Consider the following 12,098-nt stretch of genomic DNA (forward strand, 5'->3'; position numbering starts at 1 on the left):
CCGGCTCAAGGGTTCCAACAAATGGTGTCAAAACTTGCAGAACTACAATAAAATTGACAAATGTTACTATCTTTTTTATAAAACAGAGGAAAAACCTTTTAGCATTCTAAAATTAGTTTAAAACTCAGTTTTGTGAGTTCACAGGCAAAAATACTGATAAGCTATCACTCTGAGCAAGTGGCAGGGCTCTTAGAAAACAGACTTGGAAAAGTACCAAAACCCAAGAGAAATAGGGTAAGCTTAAGTCTGCTGCAGTCTAAAGATATCCCTCTAAACGCTGTTAGCATATATACTTGAAGCATCTTGGGCGGCAAAAGCAACACAGAATTTTCAGTATCCTGTGGAATGTACACTGCTGTGGCTTCCAGGTGCTGAAATTTGTGATAGTTCAGGTACATCTATGTGTGTTATAGTCACACAAGCACCTACCTTGCAGGCATCACTTCAAATTGATTTGGTTCTGACTTATACTGGTTTGATCTCATTCACCTCAACCAAATAAACCTCCTGGTTTATTTATTCTCCACTCTGACTTGAGTCTATTTTGTCACACTACCTTCAGGTTTGCCAGTGCACAACTATGAAAAGTGAAGATTCCATGTAATTTTTACACCCACTTCGCACAGCACCTGTAAGTCATACTAACTTTTTTATATGCTTGTTATCACAAACTTAAGTCTAACATGCATCCCACCTACTCCTACAAGCATGCTTCCAAAATAGTCACTGGAATTCAGTGTAACTCCATGATCCATCTTTTCAATGCTAAGAACACCATTTTAGTGTGTTAGGCTCCAGGGACACAGGACGAGACTGTCCTAATGTTAACCAGCTACCTTGAAATCACCTTTAAAACAACTACAAGTATTTATTCACAAAACCTTTGATTGACAGAATAGTTACAAAGGTTTGTGAAGGCCCAGGTATAGAGCAACTGAAAGATAGACATGCACCTCTTTACACTGCTGCTAGAATAGTTCCAAAAAGTCTCAATCTTTTGGCAGTCTGCTGTGGGACTGCCACATGCCTGATTGCCTACAGCAGAGGATCTTAGCCTTGTGCAACCTCATGTCCTCAGATTCCACTGGGAACCCAGAATTTCTTTTGTAGCTCAGTCTATCTCTGGGGTTATCCAGGATGTGGTTACACAACATTTTCTCTGGCACTGAAAGCCATCTTAAGAAGTTACACTATCAGTTTCCCTTCCCTCATGCCAGATGTTTCAAAAGAGGGAAAAAAAAAAAAAAAAAGGCAAGCTTATGTTACAGCTGTGATCCAGTTTACACCACAGCCCTAAAAAGAGCCATCATGTTTACAAAAGTGAGGGAGCAGAAAATTCCAGCATTTGGGAGAGGTTAAGAAAAGAAACATCTTGTGTGCCAGAGACAGTTTAAGAGGACACTTAACATACATCATGAAAGTATTACTTCTATCTTACTCTTACATCTCTGGGACTTTATCTTTTACATTTCCTGACAGAAAGGCCAAAATTCTTTCTCTGTTCAAAACTCAAAAGACTGTCACTGTTTTACTCAGTGCAGAAGCCTGAAAACTATACACAATAAATCATTTGTCATTAGAGTAAAAATAAATCTGCTGCTTAAAAACTGTGTATCAACACAGATCTTCATACACAGAAGTGGGCATTCAAATTTCACACAAGTAATCTGAAATTCATTTAGAGTACAGTCTTGTAGAACTGGCTTAAATCTGACTTCATAAGATAATAAAAACCAAAGGCATTTCTATGTACATATTATCGTGTGATTGTAATATATTCCATATTAAAATAAAAGTTCCAGTGGTTCAAAAAAGCACCTCTCCTATGGTGACAGGCTGACAGAGTTGGGATTATTCAGCCTGGAGAAAAGAAGGCTCCACAGACACCCTATTCCAGCACTTGAATGGGGCCTACAGGAAAGGTGGGGAGGGGCTTTTTATAACAGCACATAGTGATAGGACAAGGGGTAACAGTTTTAACTGAAGGAGGGTAGATTTAGATTAGGTATTAGGAGGAAACTCTTTAGTGTGAGGTTTCAGTGCCACATCAGATGAGTCTTAGTGCAACCTGGCCTAGTGGAGATGTCCCTGCCCATGGCAGGGGCCTTAGAACTGTATCTTTAGGTCCCTTCCAGCCAAAAGCATTCTACAGTTCTATTACAAAAAAGAATCTAGAGAACCTGTATTGTCAGTATGGCAAACCAGTGCCAGCAACAATATCAGAAATGCTAGTTAACATTTCCAGAATTGGTTCTTCCCATGTGATTTACATTTCCCACTGAAAGGAAATGTATTTAGTAGTTTGATAATAAACCTGATGAATGTGCAAGGTTTCAGGTTCACTAGTCCTCTTGGTAGTCTTCATGCAACCTATAAAATGGGAATGGTTTGACTTCGAGTCCAATTTTGATTCCTTCAACTGCAGGGAAAGGTTTGAAAGCCTTCCCTTTATTCAACCCTTTTCTCCCTCCATTTCTGAGGGTAACATTTTGCCTTTTCTACCATTGCAGACGGTAGGACTAGAGTAAGAACGCTTTCGATTCTGCATTGCACTTTGGCAAACTGTTCCTGCTTTGTTTCAGAGTGAAGTACAGAGAGAGATGGGGATCACTGTATCTTGTAATTCTATTATAGTTAACTTATGAACAAACATAATGCAGTATTGCTACCTTTTTCAGAACCAGCAACCTAGCAGTGAAGCACATCAGAATTCCCTACAACTAAGAAACGATGCAACAGCAAACATTTTTTGCTGGCCCATATTGCCTGCATCAGTATGCAGTACACCAACTATTCCACAGGTAAGAGACTTGCTATTTTTTTCTGAACATCATCCTCCAACATGAACCTTTTAATTGAAAGCTGTATTTTAAGAGGCTTTTGTCTTTATAACCTCAGAGCCTCCTGTATTATTTGAAAAATGTAATAGGTTTCCGAAGCACCTTTTTCACTCAAAACCCCTTCTTTTATTGAAAATTGTTTCCAATAACCTTTGTCCTCATATAGTCTTGCATTACTTCATAGTCAAGCTTTACCTATCACATTCAGCAAAACTCAGGGGCCAGCTGTAGCCTTATCTCTATAGCTGACTCCACATAAGCAGCCCCATAATTTCATGTTGAAATTAACAGAGCTCCCAAGTAAATGCACTGAAGCAACTGAGTCCTCTAAAAATTCTTTTGAGAAATATGTCTAGTAAAATTACTGTATATTACATGGAGAAAGATCAAGTCTATTAATTTAAAAATATCTAACAGTGCTGAGAACCCAGGCTGTAGTACTACACATCAAAGAATGATAAACATTTTACTCATTACTACAAAATCCTACTAGTTAACCAAGACTAATGGAGAACAAAGACAGAAAATGCCCCTACAAACCATACTAGGCATGTTCTTAAAGATCCATTTTATATATGCAAAGTATCAATGCTCAACTAAGAAATGTCTACATACTCTAAAATAGTAAAAACCAAAAAATCTCAGTTCTTGTCCCCATGCCCTGTTAATAGGAAACAGAATGACTTAGTTTCTGCATATAAAAAAAGTCTCACAAACTGATTTCAACTGATTATTATTCTTACTAAAGGGTCCAAAACCCCAAATCATTAAAACCAGTAAAGTCACATAAAGAAAAAATTTTTAACCTCCGAGTTATAAATGCAAGTAACTTCAACCACAACTGTCTGAACACATATATTATTTATTTAAAACACTTGTAAAACACTTTCTTAATACCTGAAATCTACTGCAACTGCTTCAAGCACAAAAACAAAATAATAAAGAGTATCAGCTAAGATAGCTCCACTAGACTGTCAATAAAAAATACTACATCAGGAACAACACATAGTTAAAGAATGGAGGTAAATATTAGAAAACTTTCTACATAGGTAAGCACACAGAACAAGAAATACTACACTACATGTATTTACGCAAGCTTATAAGCACTTTCAAAGTCCCAGCCTAAGTAAAACTTCAATTTAACAAGTCCATAGAACAGTCTAGTTCTATCACCTAGGGCTGGAGCTGAATAAATGTTGCTGCTACCTAGTAAGTATTAAACAACAACCACAAACAACTTTAGTAATAACAAGGTAACATGATACCTGAGCAGGATCAGAATAGAGAGTCAAGCTAGAAAACACAAGACATAAAATTTGATGTCAACAAATTAAAAAAAACCTAACAAACCAACACCTCCAGAAATAATATACTGCAGCCACAAGGCATTGAATTTTAAGTCAAATGTAAGCAGATAAACAAAATAACCATACAGGCACACACAACACAAGAAACAAAATGTTCCAACGAACAAAGAATGGTATATAAAAAAAAATTCTTGTTTCACCTCAAATACTGTCTTTTGTGACATCCCAGAAAACACAAAAACCAGAACCAATTCATAAATTCATCTGATCTACGAACAAATACTAAAGATCCTAGAGGGAAAAAAAAGAAATAACAAAACACAAACAACAGAGAACAGAAAAAAGACCAGAAGAAGGAACAGAGGCTGAGAAAAATTGGAGGGAAAAAAAAAAAAAAAAAAAAAAAAAAAAAAAAAAAAAAAAAGCTAATGCCTCTCCTCCTAATACCAGGAAATGTTTGACCATGACTAAAAAGCAATCTACTAGCAACAAAAGCAACAATGTAATACTGCTGCAGAAGTCACTGTCAAACAGAGACAACTCGTATGATAAACAATGATTATAGTGATTTTTAAACAATAGTTGGCTCCACCACATTAGATTTTTTCCCCTACAAGTCAGATTTGAAGATTTAAATTTACCGTATCACACAGTTACTTCATAATGAAAACTACACGGGACAGTTTTCTTCCAGGCAAGTCACTCTATGTGTGTACTCAAGATGTACTTAGATAATTCTTCTACAGAAATTTACTTTCTAGGAAAGCCAACAGGACAGGAAGCAGGCTAGGAATTATTTTCAAAGATCATATCAGCCATGATAACCCAAGTAGGTTATATCATGTGAACCAGATCTCTCTGCATTCAGTACTGCATAACCCAGAGAGGGCTAAGCAGGGAGTGAATCATCACCTTTTTTTCTTCCAGCACCTCACAGGTTGCAACTAACAGCAATGAGGTAACTTCGACATCTTTGGCACCTCGCAGCCCCCACTGTATTGCAGGGTGCATAACTTGTTTAAGTGAGAGATACAATGTAGTCTGCAGATCAACACAGTATGCAGCAAAAAGCAAATAAAACTGATTTAGTGTTCTTCAAGCAGAAATACTATACAGAAACTCCATTGTTTAAATATGGTTTTGTTTTCAAGTCTCCATAAAGACGTATCTACTTCATGGGATAACCTGCAAAATCTCATCCGCAGAAATGAAAGAGAGCTCCTAATTTACCTTCTGATAAAGGAAACACAGCCAAAGCAAATTGGAGGAATACAAAGGAAAGCATGAGCTCAAGTGTTGACTCAGATCTTGCCAGTCTGACTCCTGTTAGTCATCTTACTGGGCTCATGCTGAGAGCCTTGTGGGTGGACATATGAATCCATATGAAATCCACTGAAATCAATGCAGAGCCAGAATCACAGACTTGGAAAGAGCTGCTCTATTAAGTTAAATGGAAAAAATATAACTGTGTATTGCCTAATAAGAGTGTTAATATTTGCTTGTAAACCAGGTATAAAAGAAGAGGGGGTGTTAGAAATGGTAGCCTGTAACAGGATAAATGTTTTAGGATAGGATAATCCCAGTTGAAAAGCACCTCGGGAGGCCATCTAGTTCAACCTTTTACTCAAAGACCTAGTTATTTATTTAAAAAGCCACAAGGTTTTGATTTCCGTCTTCCACATCAGATATTTTTCAAAACAGTATTATTTTTTTAATTATTGCATGGTTAATTATGTTAATTTTCAATGACAGTTTTGTAACTTTCAATAGTAGTTACTTTTTTATCCATAACTAACACCTTATAATTAATGTTCCTGTGTAATACTGCTATATTTCTGAATCTTCTTTATTGCCTACTTGAAGTTTCAGCTGAGATGCCACACTATTTCCTGTAAGTGCAAATATCATCACTTAGCTTTCTGTTGTCACACTGTAAAAATGCCCAAGAGCTAAGATAAAGAAACCTGTTTCAAAAATGAAAACCATGTTGATAAACTGCTCTTCTTTCAACTTCAGCAAGAAGGTGCCATTGTTAGTAGAAGATGGCAGTGACATTCACTTTACCAGTATTCTGTGGTCATGCATAATATTAATCCCAACAATACTGACAACTGTTATTCTACAGAGGTTTCAACTTCTGTTTTTTATTAGCCCAATCACCACTCGCAGCAGCTACACGTGAGACATAACAGCAGTTTCCTTTTTCACTCTGCAGTTCCAGTCACTCTGACCTGATCGACAACAATGCCAAACTATTTTCTGCATTCCGTGAGCTTCTTGTTCATTAAAACTTCCCCTCCCAGCTCCAAACAGTACTTCCCTATGTTGCTGACATCAACACTTACAAAAATGAAAAACTCTGTAAATAGCTCAGATTTAAGACTGCTCTGGAAGGCACACCACTGCTTAAAGTCCCTATGATTCTGAAGTTCTTCATACCACCTATTCATAAGGAAGCTGTTTAGTACAAAATACTCCAATTACACCAACAAGTTACTCAGGACTCATTCTCATCGAGCAAAAGACAGTTGTGGCTGCTGTGATCCTCCTACTGAATGATCAAAGAACTGTCAGCAGATCTAAGCAGTCAAGATGTAGGGGTATGCTCGAGGAACATCACTACAATGCTATGGCCATATATCTATTACTAGAAAGACTGGGCAGGGGGAAAGAGAAAGTTAATCCATAGAACTGATCCAAACTACTCTTTTTAACAGTGAACATAATCTCTCCACAATCTCATTGTCAATATCGATTTTCCATGAAATATATACTTTAGGAATATTTATTTCTCACCTAAGCTACATGCATATTAAATTTTACTGACTGTAGAAGCAGTGGAGAAGTAGTTGAGAAACTGCGAAGCTATGCAGGGCTAAGATGTCAGAAACACTATTAAACTAACCAAAAGAACAAAATCACATTTGAACTCATGAATAGCTGTAAAAATCTTCTCAATTATGTTTATCTCTGCTCTGCAACCAAAGAGTTTAGTCAGTGTCTCTCTGGCAAGAAATAATTTACAAACAAGCAAAGCAAGCTTTTATTTTCTCACCTCTTCCAGACTGCAAAGGTGAGAAGGGGAAATTTCTTGAAGACAAAGCTAATCAGTGGGCTCTAATGAGACTCTAGTTGCACAAACAAAAAAAAATAATTCTCCAGAAGTTTTAGCCGCAATCCTTTTCTGAAAAACAACAACAAAATTATATACATAACCTTTTGTGAAAATAAATACAAGTCATTAATTCATAACCCCTAACTAAGGGAACGTTTCCCAGCCCAGAAGCAAATCCAGCACAGAGAGAGAGAAGCCAGAGACGCTTCTGCGACCGTTTGCCCTCGTACTGCAAGAAGGTGATTTTCCTGTAATTTTTTCAGACACCACAAGTAACTATTCTCGAGGAAGTTCAGGTCCCCCACCGGCTAGGTCCGACCTGCTCCGGGGCAGTCTCAGGGGAACACGCTTTAGGCGAGGGGAGAGCGCATCGCCGCACCAGACGGGTCTTCCGTGCCGACCGGGAGCCCTCCTGCCCCTCTCCCTGCCCAGGTACGGCCGAAAGCGGGGCGGGCTGTCCCGCCGAGCGCTGCCCGCCAGCCCCGCCGCGCACCCCCGCCTTCTCGTCCGCCCGCACTCGCACGCCGGGAAGGGGGGGTAAGGGGGTGCCGGGGAGGGGCGGCCGCCAGAGGCAGCTTCCGAGCCGGCCGGCGGAGCTTCCCGTCAGCGGAACGGGACACGCCGAGGTGCAGCCGCCACCCCGGCCACCCCCCGACACGCACCCCGTCCCGGGCGGCGCCGGGCCCACTCACCCCGGCGGTGGCGGGGCAGTCCGGCGTATGCAGGCGGCTTGGCCCTCGGAGCCCGCTCCCTCTCCATGCACGGCGCCGGGGCACGCGGCGGCGGCAGCGCCGTGCCCAGCCCCGCCGTGCCCAGCCCGGCTCCGCTCTGCTCAGCCCCGCTCTGCCCACTGCCTCTGCGCGGCCGCCCCGCCCTCCGGAGCGGGGGAGCTGAGGGGGAAGGGCGGGCGGGGCGGGAGGGGGAGGCGACGCTGTTGCTGCGTCATCGCGCGTCGGTGTTCGGCGGTCGGACGGCTTACACACGCAGAGGCACTGCTACTCCCGGGGTTGGGGGGTCGGGAGGGGGAAACGTCCCTGGCGTCCCCTCGGCACCTGCCCGCTGCGGCAGGATATCCCCCACCCCAGGGAAGCCGTCCCGGGGTAAGGCTGTCGGCGGCGCAGCTGACGGAGACGGCAGCCTCCCGCCTAGGCGCTGGAGAGGGCGCCGGGGGGGTGTAAGTGCGGGAAGGGGAACCTCTCTTGTGCCAATGGTGGCTGCTTTATGCCCTCCCTGTCCCCTCGCTCGGGTCCCTGTTGCGAACAAGGGCTTCTTCTTACAAATTTACGTCTGCCCTGAGCAGAGTGAGCCGCTCTGAGGTGGAAGCGGAGCTAAAGTGAAGCAAAAGGGCCTTGGGACAGCGAGCGCAAGCTTGAGGGACAGAGCTTGAACAGAGCTTGCCTTACTGAGCTGTGGAAAACCAAAGTACTGCATGTCCGCTGTAGTCGTGTTTTCCCGTAGTGTGTGTGTGGGGGAGATGGGACCAAGGAAAAGGAGACGGTGTGCTTTTAAGCAATGCGTGTGCATGCTGGTTCTGCCCTGGCTCCCAGGATTGATAGACAAAGCTTTAACCTTGCGGATGTAAACTTTCCTGTAACTTGCTAAGTGATGAATTTGTTCCTTATTTCCTCATCAATACTGAGTAAAGATGCTTCATCTGAAAGCTCTCAAAGTTGTTTGTTACAGTCAAGAGAAAAAGAGAAAGGTTTTGACTGATGACATGGGAGGAACACTATAGTTAGAGGACCTTATCTACAAATATATACGATGAAATCTTTATCCAGGAGACAACATAAATTGCAGCAAGGAAAGATAAACACTTGTCTAAAAGTTTGATGGTGAGTCTCAAGTCTACCAAGAGGCTCAGGCCCATTATTAACTCACTGATTTCATCTTCATCATCATCATCATCATCATCATCATCATGGTTTGGCTTCATGAAGGAAGATTTCAGAAGGTCTCTCCCCAGGCTTGCTGCCAGTGCGCTGATGTGGAAAGGCCAATGTGGGACAGGCAGTGCGGCTGCAAAAGGCACAGCAGAAAGTCTCCTGTGAGGGGACAGCCAAGGCACGGCTCTTTCTGCTCTGTCTTTTCTCCTCCAGACTGATCCCACGTGTGTTCCCAAAGGAGGCAGCAGCTCAGTTATGGATGGTGTCTCCATGTCTCCCAACTGGAGGCCAGAGTGGACACTACTGGCAGTCAGTGTGGCCACAGCTGAGGGATTGTTTCAGGGAGTCCTTGGATCTCCTCTCTGGGGCTCCTCTGTTCTGGCACTCGGTGGCAAGTTCACCACAGAGCACAATCTTAGGGAGGTGGTGATCCTCTATCCTGGAGATGTGCCCTGCCCAGCACAGCTGTGTCCTCAGTATCATGGGCTCCATAGTGGTGACCCCTGCCTGTTCAAGGACAGGGACATTGGTCACGGGGTCAGTCCAGTGGATGTAGCAGGATGATCATTTTGAGGAACCTGGGGGGACATCCTAATCATTCCAAGATTTGCCACAGGTCCTTTGTACTCTGAGTGTCAAAAGCTTTAGTGAGGTCAAAGGATGGCACATAAAGACCTTTGCTCTGTTCCCTACACTTCTCTTGCAGTTGTCTGAGAACAAATACCATGTCTGTGGTGCTCCTATTGGCTCTGAAACCACATTGGCTTTCAGGTAGAACTTCCTCTGCTATAGGAGGTACTGATCTGTTGAAAAGTGTTCTTGCAAGGACTTTTCCAGCAATGGAGAGCAGAGTTATCCCTTGGTAGTTGGAGCAGTTTGACTTTTCTCCTTCCTTCTTGTACAGAGTGATGATGAGTGCATCCCAGAGATCTGGTGGTAGTAGACCTTGTTCCCAGCAACTCATAAGGAGCTCATGAAATTTAGAATGGAGTGCTTGGCCTCCATGCTTCCAGACTTCAGATGGGATTCCATCAACCCCAGCTGCATTGCCAGTTTTCAGCTGCTGTATGGCCTTCATAGTCTCTCCCAAAGTAGGGGCTATGTCCAGTTTGGTTTTCACCAGTTGTTGTGTAATGTGCTGAATTGCTGAGCCTTGGACTACACGGCTGGCACTGAAGAGAGTCTGAAAATGTTCAGACCATTGGTTCAGGATGGAGGTTTTATCTGTGAGAAGCATTTGGCCATCTGCACTGAGCAGGGGCTTTGGACCTGGCATGTGGGTCCATACACTGCTTTCAGCTCTTCATAGAGCCCTCCGTGGTCACCCATAACTGCGCATAGTTCAGTCTTTGCTGCTTGGTTGATCTACCCATTGCTCTGAATGTCTCGAAGTCTCTGTTGGATGCAGAGCTACTGCATGAAAGATAAAAAGCTGCTTTTCTTACGTGGCAAGATAGCTGAGTGAAGTGTGCTTGGTGAGTGGTTCTCTGTCAACAATTCTTGGGTTTCTTGGTGGTTTTCATCAAACAGTCTTTGTTTTTCTTTGAGAAGAACCCTAGGGATTCCTCAGAGGGCTGCAGGATGCAATTTTTAATGTGTTACCAAAGCTCTTCAAGAGAGGGATGATCTACATGTCTAGCTTGAAGGTTTATCTGGAAGCTGTTTCTCACTGTGCCTTTTTGAAGATCATTAACTTTGAGCCTCCTCCTTTGCATGCCACCCCTTAGGTTTGGGCTTAAAGCAGAGGGTAAGTTTACATTGCACAAGGCACTGGTCTGTATGACATTCTGCACACGGCATTACTCAGGTATGATGGACATCTCCAACATTTCTCTGGCACACTAAGACATAGTCAGTGAGGTGCCAGTGCTTGGATGGAGGATGCATCCAGGTTGTCTTCAGGAAGATAGTGTTGGTGATGTTGAGCTGCTGCTCAGCACAGAACTCTAGCCGCAGATGTCTGTAGTCATTACAGTTCCCAACACCATGCGTGCCTAGTGCTCCTTTCCAGGCTTCACAGTTCTTTCCTATTCTGGCATTGAAGTCACCAACCACCAGCAAGGATTATGATCTTATCACCTGCAGGAACCTTTTGGGTGAGACAGTGCAGGTCAGTGTAGAATTTGACTTTTTCTGCATGGTCATCTTGGACGGTTGGGGCATAAATACTGAAGAGAATCACATGTTGCTTATTGTGTAGTGGGAGGTGTAAGGAAATAATGCGATCGGAATGACTCGTCAGCTCTCCTTGAAAAAGGCTGCTTGGTCACTGAGGATGCTGCCCAACAAGATTGTCATCTCCTGGGTCAGCCTCGAGCGACTGATGTCCTGAGCTGCCTGCATTCAGGGTAGGGTCTGCAGCTCCCAGTGCCCCTTTCCCTGCTGATTCAACCCCCGCCTGTCGCTGCAGGGATTTACAAGTCTGGGTTTATCCCTTGGGACTGTGTTTATCCCTGTGGCTTTTTTAGGTGAGGCACAGCGTGCATGGAACTGGCCCCACCCTTTACTCCTAAGGTTCATCTGCCAGGGCCCAGCAAGCTTGGGTGGTGACAGCAAAGTCCTCAGGACATGGGTTTAGTTAGAGTGTCCTCTTGGATGGATGGCCTTACAGGGCTAAGCAAGCTCCATCTGCCCGGGTTTGGAGTTAGAGTTGTCCTTCTCCTAGGATGATTGCCTGAAGGCTGCTGAGCCCATCCTGCCCATGGACACACTTTGTCTAACCCTTCAGTTGTGACCTGTCTGGCATGGGAGACCCCACTGGAGGCAAGGCCACCTCACAAGGCACAAGGGCACAAGCCCCCACAACAAGGGCGTGCCTGTGGAGGGACTGATTTCATAGTAAGTTGATAATGGTCAGTTAACAATTCAGTACTGTAAAATAAATTGCTATTTCAGCACAAGCCTACCACTATAATTTCTGCAGTGCTGCAGGGGGTTTACTCTCTGTGCA

At 43.5% G+C, this 12,098-nt stretch overlaps 1 long non-coding RNA gene across 3 annotated transcripts in view; it reads right to left on the reverse strand.

Moving 5' to 3' along the window:
- LOC115599879 overlaps window positions 1-8,063 on the reverse strand; it is a 36,215-nt gene extending 28,152 nt beyond the window's left edge. For all 3 annotated transcript variants that reach the window (XR_003988658.1, XR_003988659.1, XR_003988660.1), the window contains exons 1-2: window positions 7,955-8,063; window positions 7,203-7,331 (exon numbers count right to left, since the gene is read on the reverse strand). This is a non-coding gene — a long non-coding RNA (uncharacterized LOC115599879). The remainder of the gene's footprint in view (window positions 1-7,202; window positions 7,332-7,954) is intronic.
- Between the last annotated feature and the right edge of the window lie 4,035 nt (window positions 8,064-12,098).

Source organism: Calypte anna, chromosome Z, assembly GCF_003957555.1.
Source record: "Calypte anna isolate BGI_N300 chromosome Z, bCalAnn1_v1.p, whole genome shotgun sequence".
Classification (NCBI taxonomy): domain Eukaryota; kingdom Metazoa; phylum Chordata; class Aves; order Apodiformes; family Trochilidae; genus Calypte; species Calypte anna.